The sequence below is a fragment of the Mus musculus genome, chromosome X (genome assembly GCF_000001635.26).
Source record: "Mus musculus strain C57BL/6J chromosome X, GRCm38.p6 C57BL/6J".
NCBI lineage: Eukaryota > Metazoa > Chordata > Mammalia > Rodentia > Muridae > Mus > Mus musculus.
The window spans coordinates 36,395,229-36,414,237 of NC_000086.7; the positions used below are offsets into that span (position 1 = coordinate 36,395,229).

Genomic DNA, 19,009 nt, shown 5'->3' on the forward strand with positions numbered 1-19,009 from the left:
CAAAGCCGTTATGCATAGAGTCCACAGAACAGTGGTGCCAAGTCCATGTGCCATCACATAATGAATGGTGGCGCTGTGGAGATAACCTTGGTAAAGCACTTTGAGAGTTCATATTCACAGAAGGCCACAACTAAAGAGATACTAGTCAAACATAAGCAAGGTCTAACACAACAAGAGAAGATTCTAGCCATTTGTATCAATTGTTTCCTTCACAGATACATGCTGGGTACAGGAGCTTAGTAGGAGGCAGTGAGTTAGGTTTCCACAACCCTCGGTCCTTCGGAGCCATTCCATTTCCACACCCTGGAGCTGTCCTATGGAACCTCTCCGTATTTCTCCAGCTCTGAGGAGCTTGGTGAGGCTGGCTCATGTGGCTCAGGCCTGCTCAGAGCTAATGAATGGTAAGTGAGGTCCAGGTCTCCTGCTGTTCTTGCTGCTCAGGCCGGTCCCTTGGGTCAGAGAAAGTCTGGATTGACACGGGCTGGAGCTGCAGCTTCAACCTCTCCATTCACCTGACTTCTGGAAGAGACCCAGGATGGGCAAACCATCTCCACCCATAGCATACATTTCAGCAATATGCATGATATTCTGCTTAGTCTGGAGAAGTAATGGTCCATCCCTGAACAAGCTTAATCTTCACCTGTATTGTTTCTTTTTCTCTTCTTATTCTCTCTCCCTCTCCCTTCCCTCTCTTTCTCTCTCTCTCTCTCTCTCTCTCTCTCTCTCTCTCTCTCTCTCTCTCTCTCTTTCTTTCTTTCTTTCTTTCCATAATCAAGGCTTTCTCCAATCTGCTTCTCAGTCTTTAAAGTCTTCCAGAAATTCTTTACCATCGACTTTGACTTAGTCTTGTCCTGCCATACACCCCCCTTAGGGATTTGTGCCCAACACAAATCTTGCCACATTTGCCTTCCAGTAACGCAGAAAGAGATCTTTCTCAAATTCAACTTTCTCTTACTCTAGGTTGCTCTCCCACATTATGAACATCTTTTGGTTGCTGGCCTAAGTTGTTTAACTCCTCCAAAGCCTTTCCTACCTCATAAAGATCCTGTCCCACCAAAGGGGCTCCGCAAAACTGCTAAAGCTCTATGCCAGTGCCTGGGTTCTCCTTGAATCCAGTTCTTTCTCAAGTCTCTGATAAACACTGTCCTATCAGGTACTCTGAACTGAGCATCATACATTGCTTTCCTAATACCTATGTTCTTGAGTTGTGCCTAGCCTTCGTCTATTGTTTTACTGCCCCGGGTATCTATGAGAACCTCTGCTAGCGATGACCAAAGGTCTCTGATGGATTATATGAGCTAGTCCATCAGGGGCTGATTCTGTGTATTGCCTCAGGCTATGCAGCTTATGTCTCAAGGATGGATGTGCGCTTATATTGTTTAGTTCCTCTGCTTCCATAGAACTCACAGTGATCACATCTGCTTTGCACCATAGTTTCTTTCTCACAAGTAGGCTGTGAGCAATTTTCCCCCCGATTCCAGTAATTACAGGGCAGAATATCCTTTCAGCACCATGGTCCCTCACTGAGGACCATTGTTAAGACCCCTGTCTGCCTGCAGCACTATGGGTTTTCCCTTTCTCTGTAGCAAATGTCAGACTTGAGGAGCATCGTACGTTGCTTGGAGGTCATTCCCTTTGTACCACCCAGTTCTCCTTAAATGTCCCTAGGTTTTGCTTTCTAGAAGGGGCTTTGTATTAATGGCCTAATTTGGACCCATTTTGGCCATGTAGACATAAAAAAAAAATGCCAGGCTAATACCTCCATTTCTCCATCTCTTTTAACCAATTTACCCATTAATTCAGATGCCAGTGCTAAAGTCCCCAACCTCATATCTCTTTCTCACTGCAATCCCCTTACTATAACTACAGTCACTCTCAGGGCTGCCTCCTCCACTTTGTATATAGGCTAGATCTCTTATTACCCATAGCAGTGGCAAGGCTGCCTCTGCAGCTGCTTGCTGGCACCTCCACTGTGATGTACTACTTCCAGAGCTTATGTCTGTTATAGACCTTTGGCAGTTCCCAAAACATCTTCATACTCCCAGAGTAGACCCTACCTGTCAAGTAGCATGTCGTCCCGTAGCACCTGGAAGAACATTTCCATCCTGGAATTCCCTGCCCCAGTGGCTGCATCTTACTTGCATGTCTCACCACTCTCTGCACGTTATATGCCCTTGGCACTATCCTACAAACTCTGGAGGGACAAACCACCACATCAAATTTTTTTCTGCAAACACTCACACAACTTCAGTATGTCTGCCTACCTCATTCTGCATATGGGAGACAATGCTATTTGCAGTTTCACTCCCCAATCCATTATTGATTTTGTTGTGTCCTCTCGACTATGCCAAGGGTTGCTAAAGTTCCTTTCCCTGAGATAGACTTAAAGGAACATCTATCCCTGCTCCTGAGGTCCCAACAACAAAGTGACCAAAGAAACAATTCACCCAAGGTTTACTCTGGGGAACCAGTGAGTTTATTAAGCTTCCTCACTGAGGCAAGATGAGGAGTTACTTACAGGAATGTGGGCACCTCTCCTCCAACTGGCCCTACTTGAGAAGCTTTACTCAATAGGCACACACACACACACACACACACACACACACACACACACACACACACTTCTTTTGGGCCAGGTACAGAGTTGTCACTTTCGTTGTGAGCAGTTGGAGCAATTGGGAGTAGTTGGAGCTTGGTAACAAGCGCAGTTGGGATAATCTTTTCAATAGAGGACACAGAATACCACCACCAAGATGGTAGTTACTTGCCTTGAAAGGCAGTCACTCACAATATATATGGTTCTTGGATTTTATATAGGTATATAAAACCATATATATGGCATACATCTGGCATGAGAGCAAATGTGACACTGTCTAGAGGAACAAATGGGACTGACAGGAGGGTGAAAGGAGGAAGAGAAGTATAGAGGGGTTGGAAGGAAGGGTGTGTTCTTAGAATATAATAAATACTTGTATGCATGTCCTTTTACAAAGGACCACACATATACAGCAACACATTCAATGAAGGGAAACGCCTTCTGCACACAGCAAGGCAGCTGCACACATGGACTCACAGCAGGTACAAAACCAATTCAAGCCCAGGCCAGACCAGTTTCCAGCATAAAGAGGGGAGTTGAGCACACCATCCCACCATTAGTCATGGAGTGCTCGGAAATTGCTAGCTGCTGAGGAAGGAGGAGGCTATTTTTTCTAAGAGTATATGTGGACCCCAGTAAGTCAACTAGTGGAAGACCACACACATCCAAGAATGTTTGGGCAATGAAACTGGGTCTTGAAGTTTTTAAAAAATAAAAAGGATACCAAAGGATAACAAGGTAGGTGGACAAGAAAAGGGGGCTGGATCTGGAATGAGTTGGGGGAGAATGAATATGATCAAGATACATTGTACAAAACGTGAAGCTCCTAAAGAGATAACAAAAAGTGAAAAAATAAAATAAAAATGCTGTAAACAATCATTGGGAATTATATTATTTCATGCTTAAATTATATATATATATATATATATATATATATATATATATACTACACAGTATAAACTATATATATACACACAAATATTGTGTGTGTGTGTGTGTGTGTGTGTGTGTGTGTGTAGTTTAATTGAAGTTATACTAATTGGGGTGACAATGCTCTCCTCGAAAACCCTAGATTACTTCCAAAAATCTGTGTCATGCGTGGAAGACCTCCTTAAGAGTTGTTCATCAGTGCAGTCCAAGAGACCTGTAAAACAATATAGGCTATTGCCATGGTCCTTAATGCCTTTCAGAAAAAGAAGGCAAGGCCCTGTTGTTGAAGATATAACACTTTGAATGCAGGATTTGGAAGAATCCATCTGGATCCAACCTCAAAGCTGCCTCCCTGAAGACTAGCTTTCATAGTATCAGAAGGAGCCATGCAAGCTGCCAAAGGCAGAAAACTATTAATAGTCCTGTTCATCTGTGTAGTCTATGAACTACAACAGTAAGCAGCATGGCAAGATATTTTGCAAAGCACAATGGCAGCATTTATATTCCGATGGTAACCAGCAGCCACTCAGTTAGACTTCAGGCCCACTCAATGGGAAGGAATGTGTGTGTGTGTGTGTGTGTGTGTCTGTGTCTGTGTCTGTGTGTGTCTGTGTGTGTGTATACATATAGCCAACTACCATGGCTGGTGAGGCCATGGAACCTAGAGGAGGACTCTTACTATCATATTCCAAAGCCAGTGGAACTGCATGTAAGTCCTAATACTTGTATCCACAGATAAATGTAGCTTTCATTCCCTCATCAAAAAAAAAAAAAAAAAAAAAAAAAAAAAAACAAAAAAATCCAACTTTCCTGTTTTTCAGCAGGTGGAGATCATGATAGAAAATCACAACCAGTGAAAATGCAGAGATCACCTGACCATGGAGTGCCTGCTCCCAATTAATATGTTTACAACACAACCCCTACACCTAAGGATCAGGGAACAATTCAGAAGGAGAGAGAGGCACAAATATGATAAGACCCGCAGAATCAAGATAGTCTCTAAAAAAAATAGAGGACACAAGTGGGATGGGAGTAGGTGTTTATCTGGGAAGAGTAAGGAAGGGAGTGTGAGGTGAATACAATCAAGATACGTTGTATGAACTTCCCAAAGAACTAATAAAAATATTACGTGATTTTTAAAAAATAGAGAAAACCTAATCAGCAGTTGAATTAATTGAGCAACAAATCATTTGTGTAGAAATTCAAATAGGCCTTGATTTTAACACACTCTTTGAGATCAAGGCAGATTTGCAAAGCTGCTTTTCAATTCTAACTTTAAAGCTATAAAAAATGTAGATTTGATTAATAATAGAAATAACTGTACATAAATATCAAACCCACAAAAGCTGTCAGAAAAAAAAAAAAAAAAACAAACTGAAACTATGGAAAAGAATGAAGCGGCAGAGGCTGCTATGTTCCTGAAAGATACAAGCCACTAGTACAAAGATGTTTATGAAGTGAATTTACTATCTTTTAAAAAATATTTATTTATTTATTCATTATTACATGTATTGATGTTTTTTCTGCATGTATGCCTTTGCACCACGCGCATACAGTGTTCATGGAGGCCAGAAGGTGCCATTGGATCCACTGGAACTAGAGTTACAGACAACTGTGAGCCACTTTTTGGGTACTGAAAATTGAATCAGGGTTCTGTGGAAGAGCCATGGCATTCTCTTAACCACTAAGCTACCTCTCCAGCCTCTTAATTTGTAATCTTAATAAAATATTCTAAAGTTTATTTTAAAAAGCTATATAAAGCTATTTACAGATCAACAGATAAACATTTACAATCAATTTTGTCGATACAGCACACAAACATTATACCCCATTTAGGCGGTATTGGCCTCCCAAGAATTCAGTTCTCAACCTTAATTCCTTTAAAAATAAATGCACGTATGATATCTTAGTATAGTGTTTGTGGAAATGTTTTCTTTCCTTTCATAAATACATAATAATCTAGGTTTCAGCTTTTTCTAGGACCTGCAGAGCCTAAAATATTTACTCTGTACACTTCCCTGATTTAGGATCCTTCACATTGGACAACTATATTTTAGCTGATAACCATAAAATAAAGAGGGTAGTATCAGGGGTGGAAAGAGCTCAGCAGCTAAGAACACTTGCTGCTCTACCAGAGTTCTGTTCCCAGCATGACGTCAGCCTGTTCAGAAATGCCGTTAATGCTGGTTCTAGGGAAATCTGTTCTGTTCCAGCACTCCTTTGGCTTATACTAGCACAGACACCTTTAAAAGAGGAGGGGAGAGGAGCGATAGGGTTGACTTTGACCTAAACAGAGCCCAGGTTTCTAAGACCACAAACGAAGAAAAAAAAATGGTATTTCCTATCAGCCTCTCCATCCAAGGTTTTCAATCATTTATTGGATGATGACCATGTCAATCTTTACTTATCAACAAATCAATTTAAAGCTGGCTATGAAATCACAAAACCGTTTATGTAGCCTTCATAAGTCCTGCCCTCACCACTACGACACAAGTATTTCCTGTCTAGTCCCCGGATGTTAGCAGAGACGCTTGCGTTGGCCTCGGCGTTGGCCTCCGCTTGGACGGCCTCTTCGGCCGTCACATCCCTGCTACTTCCATGGGACTACCTCAGGTTTTTCCCTTCACCTGCTTTCTCTTCCAAAGCCCTGTCTCCTCTAAGTACGCCCTCCCCAACTTGTTTTTAGGTGCCGGCAGCTTCTTAATCACAATCTTTACCGGAGAAGTCGTTGCTGTCATCTCTTCCTCCGTTGTCATCTGGTGTCGTCCTGGCCGTTGCAGTCTGTGTAGACATTATCTTCATTATCCCAGGTCAGTCAAGGCCTTGTTGAGGTACCTACTAGTGTCATGTCTACCACAAGCGATCAAGATCCAGCCATAGAGAGCCGAGACAACCCACTAACTCTTGAGGGAGAGTGGGTACAGGAAGCTTTAGAGAGCGGTGCAGTAGACCTAGATGGGTCCTCTGCCACAACTGAATCTGAAGAAATAGTGGTCGATTGTCCTAGAGAGGTGGAGGATGTTGGGGCCGGAAGCCCAGAGGAAGAGGGTGACAGGGGAGACAGTGTGGATGTTGAGGAAGACTCGGAGATTGAAGCTGTTACTGAGGAGGAGGAAGAAGGTGAGGAGGAGGAAGGTGTTCTAGGACGTCAAAATGTTGTAGTGGATGCCCATCATTTCCCAATGGCTGGCTTCCGATTTATGTTTCTGGATTTGGTCCATGCCATTCTCAATCGTGTCTATTACAATGACCACATCCTGGCTAGAGATCCCCGAAATGAGATGGACACACCTAACACTTCCGAATCTGACAACTCAAGTGAGCGCCAAACATCACCCGAGCCTATCCCATCAACAGTGAGGGCCTCAGAGTATGAACATCAGGGCCCAGACCTTCCGGAGGTTATCTCCACATTTCCAGAGCTGGAGGAGCCTGCTGCCTTCGAGGAAGCAGCAGATCATTACCTGCAGGAGACAACAGCTGGGGCAGCAGGGCAAGCAATAGAAGAGATGGCAGCAGCAGCAGCAGAAGAGGTGGCAGAGGCGTCAGAAGAAGAGATAGCAAAAGAAATCATAGAGCAAGCCGTGGCCTCAGAGGGTAAGGAAACAAGGCCTATGTCCTATTTGAGCCAAACGGTACTGGGCAGGGGTGGGGAGGCAGGAAATACGAGCAAAAACTGTCACTGTGAGGGAGGGAGGTTGCAACTCTGGCTGAGGTGGCTTCTTCACTGGGCCTAAACAATTGACTCTGCTCAGTGCTGGCCTCTGGTGGGGAAAGTTGGGTGGGTAGTGCACCGAAGGTCAAAGGTTAAAAAATCTGTTTTTTGTTGTCATTGTTTTTGCATTGGTTCATTTGTTCTGAGACAGGGTCTCCTCGTTATTTATTTAGCCTGGGTTAGCCTGGAACTCTCCGGAGATAAAGTACAGATTGACCTTCACTCACAATTCCCTGCCTCTGCTGGCTACTGAGTGCTGGGATCATAGGCTATGTTACCAGGCCAGTTCTATGACATCCTTTACAGGTGTTTGTTTGTGGCAGTCTTACATAGGCTAGGTTGGCCTTGAGCTCACTCTGTAGCCAAGGTGCCCAAAAGAGAGCTTGGGAGCTAATAGAAGGGAAGGCTAGCAACAAAAGAACAAGAAAATGGGATTCCTCATTTTGAGTTTATGGTTTTTAAAAGTATAAAAGTTCTCGGAAAGTTGATTCCCTACATTAAGGAAGTAAGAGTAGTTTGGGAGCACTTGCTGGGAAAGGAAGTGTTCTTATTCATGACTTGGGAAAAATTCATTATGGAATTTATATTTGAGGCAAACCAGTATCTTCCTTCCCATGTTCTGCCTGAGGTGTAATGGATGCAAGGTGACTAATGCTTCTGCTGTCGTCTTCAAAGGAGAAGAGATGAACATCACTGCATGGAATATTTGCTAGAAAAGGGGAAAATGTCACTAGAGAAATGGTCAGACGCCAGAAGTGTAAGGGCTAGGGAAGCATAGCATGAACACTGAGAAGGTACCCAACTACTATTTTTGTAGTTACTCGTGTCTCCCTGTTTCTCGCAAAAGTAGATGTGTATGGTACTATTGATTGGGAAATAAGCAAATTTTTCCTCTGTGATTTGTAATGATCTTTATTAAATAAATAGGTGAAAACCGTTGTGCTAGACAGTATGAAGAAGATGAGACGATTGATGAGGGGGAAAAAAAAGGAGAAGAAAAGAAAAACGAAGAAGCACTTGATGAAATGGACCCAGATGCAGCAAACTACTACACCAACAAATTCAGGTTTCTGTGTATAGCTTTGAGTATCAATCGCCATTCCTATAGCTATTTATCACCTTTTTCTTTTTAAATTCTAATTAATTGAGGAAAGCTTTATTTTTGAATTCAAACAAAATTCAATTTAACTTTCTTAGGATATGACTAAAATAGTCATGTACCTACTCATCTAAAATATGGTGTGTTTTTTGTGGCTGTCCCTCACTTATTCTGACTTTATACCTGCATCAGATCTAGATGAATATCTGTTTAGAGAAAAATTGTTTGAAATAACAGTGGTAATGGCTGGGCCAGGCACTAATTGAATCTCCAGTGCTTGACCACAGTTATGCAGTCACCTATACTGCAACATAGGAAATAACGCCTTTAACATCAGTACAGACAAATGGTAAAAATGTTACACACTTCAAGTAAGATTATTTCTAAATATTCATTTAGCTGTGAATTTTTATATTTTAAACCAGTCAAAAGAAATTGAGTCCTAATATGATCATTTAGTACCAAATTGATAATTAAAATGTAAGGAATATCTCTTTAAATGATTAATTTTTCTCCTCTCTTTTTCACAGCTGAGTGCTCCATAAAATATGTGGAAGCAAAGGTCCGGGAAGGTAAGGAAGCATCATTTGCATCATTTGTGGAGCTAGCACTGGCTTTTATAGCTCAAGGACTTTCTTTACATGCCATCAGAGCCTTTCAAGCAGAATATACAAGACTGAGCTCTTTGATCACTGGGTTGGTGGAGTGAACGTGTGCAGGACTCTGAGTTCGAATCTCAGGAGCTGACCGCATGCTTTTGTGTGTGTGTGTGTGTGTGTGTGTGTGTTTTATAGCACAAACACAGCAGGCATGCACAAGTACTGAAATCATTTTCTTGAATGTAGGAGGCAGATTAATCATGTATGATTCTCCATTTTCTCTCATAGTTAAGAAGAAGGAAGGTTTACTGACGTTCACCCAGTTTATGCTTTCCACTTCTTAGAAGCCTGACAAAGTTTCACATTGACCGCATCCTAAAGTTCATTACCTACTAGCAAAATTCCTCCTCCTAAATTTAACATGGTTCATTCAAGTTCCAAATGAAACAATGTCATTTGATAAAATAAAGCATAGGCATGATTTGTTGACAACACTGTAATTCTATTTTACTGCTTTCATGTTCATTTGACAGGAATAACTTTGCAGTATTTCATACTCATTTTAACTCTTTTATTACAGCACGATAATTAAAATAACAAGCTTAAAACAATTTTATAGACAGGAAGATGAAGTTTAAGGCATTAGTTAAAATTCCATGATACTACCCAGTTATGCATATGCATTTTCTCTTACCTGTTACATATATATTTGACAATATTTGATAAAGCAAAAAACATTGTAAAAAGAAATAGCAATATTGGTAGTTTTTATTTAGATAAATGCTCTTGGCTCGATTCTACTTTTTACTTCTTTGGTCACATTACTTTCATTGTAAGGCAAACTTATTTAAGTTTTTATTGTAGTTCAAATGAAATTAAATGTCAATTCTACAACAGTTTTTATATGTGAGATGGCAAGGCTTTAATGTTTTGTTCTCTCCTACATAAGTGACTACTCTCATGTACCTATTAAATATTTTAAATACAGCTAGTCTGATTTAACATATGCTATGTGAAAAACAATGTACAATATCTTATTGACTACATTCCCAAATGATAACCTATTGGGCTAATTTTTTAATATCATTTTATTATATTTTTCAATATAAGCTTTTTAGTTATTTAAAGATTTCAAGGGGCTTTTCAAAAGATTTTTTTTACATTTTTATTTATGTGTGAATATATCAGTGTGTTGATGGGTGCCCATACAGACCAGAAGAAGTTGCTGGATCCTTTGGAGCTAGAGTTACAAGAGGTCTACTGTTGGGAACAGAACCCCAGTCCTCTGGTAGCGTAGCAAAGGCTCTTAAGTGCTGAGTTAACTTTCCAGTCCCTGTAATGCCTTTTTGATGAATTGTTTCCTTTATCAGAATGTCTTCTTTATCTTTTCTCATTAGTTAGACTTAAGCTACTCAGTTTTTTTTAGATATTTTCTTCATTTACATCTTACATTTCAAATGCTATCCCCAAAGCTCCCTATACCCTCCTCCCCCCCTCCCGGCCCTGCACCCCAACCCACCCACTCCTGATTCCTGGCCCTGGCATTCCCCTATACTGGGGCATATAATCTTTGCTAGACCAAGGGCCTCTCCTCCCATTGGTGGTTGACTAGGCCATCCTCTGCTACATATGCAGCTAGAGACACAAGCTCTGATCCTTGGTATCATCTGCTTCGTGGCATCCTTTTCTCTTCTGTGGAATAAAGTCTGGATTTTCGGTTCCTGAGATTGTACACCTGTCTTCCTGTGGGAATTCTCAGGTGGCACTAAATAGAATGCTAACCTATAGATTATCTCCTCCACAGCACCTACTCTGCCCAGCCCCCTCCACTACCTTAGTCTTCTCTTCCTAACTCAGCCCTTACTCTTTTGCCCCTTCTGTTCTATCAGGCCCCTATTCCCCTTTAGCTCCCTTCATTACTGCAGCCCCATCTCTTACCTTAGCCTCTCTCTCAACACTTTTTCCCCTTTGGGCCTCTCTTCCCCTCAGCCCCTACTTCTCACTCCACCCCTTGCCTTACTTCAAGGAACTCTACAAAGACAATAGAAGTAATGAAAACAATCAGACAAAAGAAAAAGGGGTGCCTTTTTTTAAAGACTATTAACAAGTTGTTATTACTCAAACTTAGTAGCTGTGTTCTACCTGGGCCAATATCTGTTACTGAACAGTTAGTAACCAGAGCAGCTTGAGCCAGGCACTGGTTGGCTCCAGTTAGTCTCCTGTAGTGACTAGAAGAAGATGATGCCTAAATATTAATTGATGAATTTTATATTTTTGTCATTGCCTTAAAACTACCACTAAATTGGTAATTAAGTTTTACTTTTTGTCTTGTTTATAAGTCTACTTCAGGGACCAGGAAGTGTTTTGTACTCTTTTTTAATTCAGTTTTTGTTAACATATCTGTGTTTTGTGACAGGGTCTTGCTATTCAGGCCAGAATGGCCTGAAACTCACTGTATAGACCATGTTGATATCAAATTTACAAAATCACTCCCTTCTTAGACACTGAAGTACTGGAATTACAAGTGCAAATATCCATGCCCGGCTTCCTTTTAAAATTTTTATTATTCCTGCTCTCATATTTTCAGTTGTGTAATTCCTAATACATTGTTTCTTTCCCATCTTCTTCCCAGAATACCCTCTCTACATTACTTCCTCACCTTCATGTCTTCCTCCTATTTGTTGTTGTTGTTGTTATAATCAAAATCTTTAAGATTGGAAGGTTTATGTAAATATCTAATAAAAAATAAAGAAAAAAAAGCAATCCTAGTGTTAGGAAAGGAGGGAAGGATGTTGGCATCACATCGTTGAAACCACAGATGGACAAGCACTGTGACATAGTAATATACAAGCTACAAAAGGAAAACATGTCCTCCTTTGGTTAATTCAGTCCACAGATGTAGAGGATCTTTGGAGCTGCCTAGTTCTGTTTATAGAGTCATTGAGGCTGCTTGACGTTTAGTTACTCCATTTGCTTTCAACTGATTCTGGAGTCAGGAGATACCAAAGTAAGAAGGAATAGGAAGAAATGCTGCTTTCTCTTGATGGTTGGAGGGATTTTCAGTTTTCAGAAGGCCTCAGAACTTTTAACACTGATGCATTTTGCTTTTCATCACTCAAAAGTGGCTTTCCATGGCATATGCCATTTCTTCTTCCTGTTGGATATACATCTCACAGTGTTTGGTAATGTTAAAAATAAATTTTAAAAATAGAGAGAAATACTGTCAGGTTTCATTTACATAATCTTGATTAAAATCTGTGGTTTCCTTCTGGGCATTTTTAATTTCATTGAAAAGTGAACTTGTTTTAAATTACTTTATGTAGCCCAAAGAAATTAAAATGTCATGCCTAAAACAATTTTTTGTGTAAAGAGGCAGATGGAGGCAAGCCTACATTAATCACTGAGGAGCTACTTGGATATTAAATGTACTCTTTGGAGTGTAATTTTCACATGAGCAGTTAAAGTTAGCACACAAAATGATATGTTTTGTTTTTTCATTAGTTATTTTCTTTATTTACATTTCAAATGTTATCCCCTTTCCTAGTTTCCTCTCTGAAAACCCCCTATCACCACCCCCCTTCCCCTGCTCACCTACCCACCCACTCCTGCTTCCTGGCCCTGGCATTCCCCTATACTGGGGCATATAACTTCGCTAGACCAAGGGCCTCTCCTCCCATTGGTGGCTGACTAGGCCATTCTCTGCTACATATGCAGCTAGAGACACAAGCTCTGGGGATACTGGTTAGTTCATATTGTTGTTCCTCCTATAGGGTTGCAGACCCCTTCAGCTCCTTGGGTACTTTCTCTAGCTCCTTCATTAGGGGCCCTGTGTTCCATCCAATAGATGACTGTGAGCATCCACTTCTGTATTTGTCAGGAACTGGCATAGCCTCACAAGAGAGCTAAGTCAGGGTCCTGTCAGCAAAGTCTTGCTGGCATATGCAATAGTGTCTGGGTTTGGTAGTTGTTAATGGGATAGATCCCTGGGTGGGGTGTCTCTGGATGGTCCTTCCTTCTGTCTCAGCTCCAAACTTTGTCTCTGTAACTCCTTCCATGGGTATTTTGTTCCCCCTTCTAAGAAGGAATGAAATATCCACACTTTGGTCTTCCTTCTTCTTGATTTTCATCTTTTGCAAATTGTATCTGGGTATTCTGAGCTTCTGGGCTAATACCCACTTATCAGTGAGTACATATCATGTGAGTTCTTTTGTGATTGGGTTATCTCACTCAGGATGATGCCCTCCAGATCCATTCATTTGCCTAGGAATTTCATAAATTCATTCTTTTTAATAGCTGAGTAGTACTCCATTGGGTAAATGTGCCACATTTTCTGTTTCCATTTCTCTGTTGAGGGACATCTGGGTTCTTTCCAGCTTCTGGCTATTATAAATAAGGCTGCTATGAACATAGTGGAGCATGTGTCCTTCTTACCAGTTGGGACATCTTCTGGGTATATGCCCAGGAGAGGTATTGCTGGATCTTCCAGTAGTACTGTGTCCAATTTTCTGAAGAACCGACAAACTGATTTTCAGAGTAGTTGTACCAGCTTGCAATGTTTTGTTATGGCGTGTGTGTGTGTGTGTGTGTGTGTGTGTGTGTGTGTGTGTGAGTGATTTTCTTTGCTCTTATTCAGCTCTTTCCAGTTACATTTGCTTATCTCTCCTGCCGTACACAACTTCCTCCTCCCAAAAAGTCTTCTCTTAGACTTTTCTGTGACATGTATTCTGTCTTCTTCTCTTTTTCTCCTCTCTCATCTTTCTTGAGTCTTTTCTTCTCCTTTCATGGTCTCCCTCCTACTTCCATGAAACACACACACACACACACACACACAGAGAGAGAGAGAGAGAGAGAGAGAGAGAGAGAGAGAGAGAGAGAGAGAGACCCACATTTAAATATAAATTCCATATATATATAGGAGAAAATGTTGTATTTGGGTTTTTTTTTCTTAGTGTGGCTTATTTTGCTTAGCATAATGATCTCCAATTTCATTCATTTTCCTGGAGATCTAATTATTTCATTTCTTCATGCAAATAGAGATGAAGGTTCTATTTTGTATATGCTCCATGTCACAAGACCCTGTCACAAAACACAGATATATTAACAAAAACTGAATAAAAAAAGAGTACAAAACACTCCTGGTCCCTGAAGTAGACTTATAAACAAGACAAAAAGTAAAAGTTAATTACCAATTTAGTGGTAGTTTTAGTACAATGACAAAAATATAAAATTCATCAATTAATAGTTTTAGTTATTTAGTCATACAGCATGGTATTTCCTGTGATCAGTAGCTTTTTTATGTTTGTCAGTAACAACAGTTTAAAAGGCATCATCTTCTAGTCACTACAGGAGACTAACTGTATAACTGGAGCCAACCAGTGCCTGGCTCAAGCTGCTCTGGATTCATCTCTTGAACAGCTGTGCTGGTTCCATTTTTTAAAAAAGAAATATATGGAACTCTTCATGAATTTGTGTGTCATCCTTGCACAGAGACCATGCTAATATTATTCCAATTTTAGTATATGTGCTGCCAAAGTGAGCACTGGTTCCATTTTTTTTTTAGCTATTTTGGATAGGGCAGCAGTAAATATGTATGTGCATACATCTCTGTGGACTGTTGACTTGAAGTGTTTTGAGTGTATCTCTGTAACTAGTAAAGTTGAGTATTTGGTATTTCTATTTTGTGGGTTCGTCTGTTTTGTTTGGAGGAACCTCCACAACAATTTTCCTAACAGCTACACTAGTTTACATTCCTCTGGGCAGTATATAAAAGCTACTCTTTTCTTATATCATTGCCAATATTTATCATTTGTTTTCTTCATAATAGCTGTTCCAACTAGGGTGAGGGGCAATCTCAAAACTACCTTTCCTGTTTCATAAGGGTACTGAACACTATTTTCAAATATTTATAGAGAATTTATATTTTTTCTTTTGAGAAATGCTTATTCATTACAATAACTCCTTTGTTGGAAAGACAGTTTTTGGTTGCCAAATCATTCCAGGTTTCTATATATTCTAGATATTAATCTGGTGTATAGGTAAAAAATTTTCTCATTGTTTAGGTTGTCTCTTCCCCCTAGTGATTGTTACCTCTGTGATTAAAAAACAATTTTTAATTTCATGCAAACCATTTGTCATTTTGGGGATTCTTTGCTATGCTATTAGAGTCCCATTCAGAGGACCCCTAATGGAGGAGCTAAAGAAAGTACCCAAGGAGCTAAAGAGATCTGCAATCCTATAGGTGGAACAACAATATGAACTAAGCAGTACCCCGGAGCTCTTGACTCTAGCTGCATATGTATCAAAAGATGGCCTAGTCGGCCATCACTGGAAAGAGAGGCCCATTGGACATGCAAACTTTATATGCCCCAGAACAGGGGAACGACAGGGCCAAGAAGTGGGAGTGGGGTGGGTGGGGGAGTGGGTGGGGGACTTTTGGGATAGCATTGGAAATGTAAATGAAATAAATACCTAATAAAAAATAAAATAAAGAAATTCCCTGCCTGTGTGCCTATAATGTGAAGTGCTTTACCTTAGACTTTCCTCTTGAAGTTTCAAAGCTTTGTGTCCTAGACTATGGTCTTTTATAGATCTTGTATAGATTTGATTCAGGGTGATAGGTAGGGATATAGCTTTATTCTATGTGTGGATGTCCAATGTGAGAAAGTGAGACTGGGCCTCACTAAATAGCCCTGGATGTCCTGGAGATCATTATATGGACCATGACGGTCTCACACTCACAGAACCTCCTGCTTCTGTTTCCCCAGTGCTAGAATTAAAGATGTGCGGTAGAAGGCCCAGCCTTCCCTTTTTCTTGAATCTAAGAGATGTAAGTATTGCTTGACTTTGCTTCCTGGGAGTACATCTAAGTTGGGGGCCAAGAATAGTAATCTGTGACTGTCTTCTGAATAGCAAGTGCAGGTTAAGTATGGAGTATCTGTCTTTCAGCTAGTCTTGTACAGCCCTTTTCAAATTTCCCACATTGGAATTTTCCTATAGCTTAAACAGGAAGCCCAGTTAAACATATCTCCTTTGTGTTATTACTCAGGTTTTGGTTAAGTCATTCCTACTCCAGTATAAATAACCTGCCCTGCATGTATGAATATTTACCAGTCCTGACCTAGGTTCAAAAGGTGACTGGCATTTACTAAAACCAGTATTTTGAGACATGATTTTTTTCCACCTGAAGGGCTTCTCTATGGTTAGTTCCCATATTATTCCTCCCCATTCCCAAGGCCCATTGTGGCCTTAACTCCTTGTCCTTCCAGGCCTCACTTTCATGAAGAAGTCCATGGATGACCAGTGTTTAAGATAAGACCAATGAGTTGCCTCACAATAGTTCTGTCCTCTGGCCACTCATCCATAGGTTGTCACTACTGGGACCATATCCAAAAGGAATTGCGGTCTGTTTTACTGGTGTTTGCAGTTTCATCACATATGATGAGGTCTGAGGACTGATTCATGGTTGGTCTATTTCCAAGTAGCATCACCTGCAGGAGATAGTATAGGTCTCCTCTTGGCCTCTTAAGGGGACAGTAAGTTATAGTGATAGGTGTTGAAGTCTCCCTGGAACAAAATTGCACTCCATACTAATTTATGTGACAGACTCAGAGAGACTTAGTGGGGACCAATTCAAATGCATATCCACGAGATTAAGAAGGACATCAGGAGGCTGAGTAGGAGTTGAGGCATTGTCCCCATTTCGGCGTAGTTTTGAAAGACCCACAGCATGAGGACTCCCCCACAGTTCTGACTCAGGAGAGGCAACACCGCAAATCACTCACAAGAAGCAATTTTGATGCAAACTAAGAGCTTTATTCGGGAAAGACCAGTGCACTGGGGACGACTCATATCCCACGCAGGGGTAGAGGGGTCGACTACGAGCTCAAGTGGTAAGGGGTTTATAAAGACAAAAACCGCAAACACCTGGCATCCTGGAAAAATGGGGCTATTTTGGACACAGGTCTAGGGGGTTAAATATTTTTTTACTCTCTGCCAGTATCGTTATTCCCCACTTCTTCTAGTTACTAGTTCTAATCTTAGAACTACACTTCAATCTCTTCTTCAAGGTTCTGCAGAGACTGGTACTGTTGTCTCAGCACCAACAGCTGGACTGCACTAATCCTTTCTCTTACAAAGGTCACTAACCTATTAAGAATCAGCGGGCCAAACATTAGCAGGAAAAAGGTCCCATCAAAGTGGAAATGAGGATGGTTCCTGCATTAGTCATGGCACATGGTACACAATTTCTGACTATGGCCTCTGCTACATCGGAGATTCCCAAAACATAATAGTTGGAAGACTTAACCAAAGTCTGTAGATGCTTGGCCCCTAGATGGGTTAATTGATGTAAATTAGTAACATATCTCTTTCCTTCTTTTTGGGGCAAAAATCACTTTTCCATCTTTAGCTTCTCTCAGGCCATAGGGATTTTCAAACTTGAAGCCTAATTTATTCATCTGTTGTTAGTCTTCTGGGGTATAATTGAAGCTAAGAACGATAGGGGTTTTCAAACTGATTATGCCAGGTTTTAACTGTGAGGACCATAGGTCCTTGTGCCGCTTTTTTTGGCTTCTTGGTCAGCCATCTGATTACTTCTAGCCACAGGGTCTCGGCCTCTTTGATGTCCTGGACAGTGTATGATGGCCACTTTGGCTGGCATGTGAATAGCCTCAAGGAGACTCAGACTCTCCTCTTTATTTTTAATATCTTTGCCTGCCGACATCAACAACCCCCTCTGCCTGTAGTTGGTGCCGTGGACATGGGCTGTAGCAAAAGCATACCTGCTATCGGTGTAGATATTAATAGGCCGTCCCTCAGTCATCCTAAGGGCCTGGGTAAAGGCAATTAACTCAGCTTTCTGGGTCAACGTACCCTCTGGCAGGCTGCTGGCCCACACCACATATTTGCCATCTACCACCGCCGCCCCTGCCATCCTTTTACCCTCCACCAAAAAGCTGCTTCCATCTGTATACCAGTTTGGAATGCCTGGCAATGGGCGATCACGCAGATCACTCCAGACCCTTGTTTCTTCCACAAGGATGTCAGCACAGCAATGGACAGGCAAGGAGTCTTCTGTCTCAGGTAGGAGGGTAGCAGGGTTGAGGATAGCAGGAGGAGCAAACATTAACTGCTCAGTCAGCAACAGACTCTGCTAGTGAGTCATCCGGGCATTGGTCATCCATCGGACTGGGGGCTGGTGGATAATGCTTTCAAGAGAGTGGGGGGCCACCACAATTATGCCATGGGTCTCTTCCATGGCCCTAGAGTCTGAGTAAGAACCCCTCTGGCCACTTCCGCCCTTTCATCAATGTAAAGGGTGAAGGGCTTGGTTAAATCTGGCAGTGCCAAGGCCAGTGCAATCAACAGGGCCTCCTTAATATCCTCAAATGCTTTCTCATGTTCTGATGTAGTCAGGGGATACAGGGAGGCAGCCAGTGTTGCAGACCCAGGTATCCAAAGTCTGCAGAACCCAACAGTTCCCAAGAATTCTCTCACCTGCCTCGGAGTAGCCAGCACTGGTATCTGAGTCACAGTCTTTTTTTCTAGCCTCTGTCAGCCACCGCTTCCCATCCCGAAGAGTGTATCCCAGATAGACTACTTCCGTTTGACACAACTGGGCCTTTTTAGCAGAGGCCCGGTACCCCAACTCACCCAGTTCAGCTAACAGTCTCTTAGTCCCTTGCTTGCATTCCTGCTCCGAGGTCGCAACAAGGAGTAGATCATTAAGATATTGAAGCATAGTCACCTGGGGGTTTTCAGCTCGGAAGGAGGCCAAATCTCGATGCAGAGCCTCACTGAAAAGGGTGGTAGAGTTCTTGAACCCCTGGGGTAACTGCATCCAGGTCAGTTGTCCAGTTTGTCCAGTTTCAGGGTCTCTCCACTCAAAGGCTGACTGGAGGGATGTAACTTTAAGCAGAAGAAAGCATCTTTTAAATCAAGCATTGTATACCATTTTTGTTCTGGGGGGAGCAAGCTGAAGACGTTATAGGAACTAGGAACAGTTGGGTGAATGTCTTGGACCCTCTTGTTGACCTCTCTCAGATGTTGGACTAGTCGATGGTCCTCGTGCC

At 41.5% G+C, this 19,009-nt stretch overlaps 1 long non-coding RNA gene and 1 pseudogene across 1 annotated transcript; one reads left to right on the top strand and one right to left on the bottom strand.

The window, feature by feature from the left end:
* Window positions 1-8,248: 8,248 nt before the first annotated feature.
* On the top strand, window positions 8,249-9,426 carry Gm6268 (predicted gene 6268). The gene is made up of 3 exons (NR_044989.1): window positions 8,249-8,307; window positions 8,871-8,912; window positions 9,228-9,426. It is a non-coding gene; the product is annotated as a predicted gene 6268 (long non-coding RNA).
* A 4,955-nt stretch (window positions 9,427-14,381) lies between these two features.
* On the bottom strand, window positions 14,382-14,479 carry Gm22364 (annotated as a pseudogene).
* Between the last annotated feature and the right edge of the window lie 4,530 nt (window positions 14,480-19,009).